Source organism: Arachis ipaensis, chromosome B02 (genome assembly GCF_000816755.2).
Source record: "Arachis ipaensis cultivar K30076 chromosome B02, Araip1.1, whole genome shotgun sequence".
Classification (NCBI taxonomy): Eukaryota; Viridiplantae; Streptophyta; class Magnoliopsida; order Fabales; family Fabaceae; genus Arachis; species Arachis ipaensis.
Genome location: NC_029786.2, coordinates 36,539,298 through 36,541,036, shown reverse-complemented (window position 1 = coordinate 36,541,036; position 1,739 = coordinate 36,539,298).

Below are 1,739 nucleotides of genomic sequence, written 5' to 3'. Positions count from 1 at the left end.
TGCCTCCAAATTTCTAATGGAGGACCTTGTTTCATTCATGAAACTCACAGTGGTCTTAGATAGATCAGAGACTAAGTTTGCTAAATTATAGGTATTTTGTTCAGAGTTCTCTGTCTGTTGCTGAGTGGATGATGGAAAAGGTTTACTATTGTTAAACCTATTTCTTCCACTGCAGCTTGCATTCCATTCAGACTCTAAGAAATCATATTGACTTGCTGAGTCAATATTTTATTCTGAGCCAGTATGGCATTCAGAGTATCAATTTCAAGAACTCCCTTCTTCATAGGCGTCCCATTACTCACAACATTCCTCTCAGAAGTGTACATGAACTAGTTATTAGCAACCATGTCAATGAGTTCTTGAGCTTCTACAGGCGTTTTCTTTAGGTAAATGGATCCACCTGCAGAAGTATCCAATGACATTTTAGCCAATTTAGATAGACCATCATAGAATATATCCAGGATGGTCCATTCTGAAAGCATGTCAGAAGGACACTTTTTGGTCAGTTCTTTGTATCTCTCCCAAGCTTCATAGAGGAATTCACCTTCTTTCTGTCTAAAGGTTTTAACATCTACTCTAAGCTTACTCAGCTTTTGAGGAGGAAAGAACTTGGCTAAGAAAGCCTTGACCAGCTTATTCCAAGAGTTCAGGCTATCTTTGGGTTGAGAGTCCAACCATATTCTAGCTCTGTCTCTCACAGCAAAAGGGAAAAGCATGAGCCTGTAAACTTCAGGATCTACTCTATTAGTCTTAACAGTATCACAGATCTGCAAGAATTCAGTTAAGAACTGAAAAAGATCTTCAGATGGAAGTCCATGAAACTTGCAGTTCTGCTGCATCAGAGAAACTAATTGAGGTTTCAGCTCAAAATTGTTTGCTCCAATGGCAGGAATGGAGATGCTTCTTCCATGTAAATTGGAATTAGGTGCAGTAAAGTCACCAAGCATCCTCCTTGCATTATTATTATTTTCGACTGCCATCTCCTCTTCCTGTTCGAAAATTTCTGAAAGGTGCTTGCTGGATTGTTGTAATTTAGCTTCTCTTAGTTTCCTCTTCAGAGTCCTTTCAGGTTCTGGATCTGCTTCAATAAGAATTTTCTTGTCCTTGCTCCTGCTCATATGAAAAAGAGGGACAGAAAAATAATAATAATAGGGGTCCTTTTTACCACAGTATAGATGTCCCTGTGTGAGTAGAAGAAAAGAAGAAGAAAAAATTCGAACACAGATGGAAGAGGGGGTTCGAATTTGGGTGAGATGAAGTGTTAGTAGATGACTAAATAAATAGAAGGAGATGAGAGAGAAGGAGAATTTTCGAAAATTAATTTTGAAAAAGAGTTAGTGATTTTCGAAAATAGTTTTGGAAAAAGGTTAGTAATTTTTCGAAAATTAAAATCAAAAATTAAAATAATTAGTTAATTAAAAAGAAATTTTGAAAAAGAGCGAAGATATTTTCGAAAATTAGAGAGAGAGAGAGAGTTAGTTAGGTAGTTTTGAAAAAGATAAGAAACAAACAAAAAGTTAGTTAGTTAGTTGAAACAAATTTGAAAATCAATTTTGAAAAGATAAGAAGATAAGAAGTTAGAAAGGATATTTTAAAATCAAATTTTGAAAAAGATAAGATAAAGAGATATTTTTTTGAAAAGATATGATTGAAATTAGTTTTGAAAAAGATTTGATTTTTAAAATCACAATTAATGACTTGATTCACAAGAAATCACAAGATATGATTCTAGAACTTAA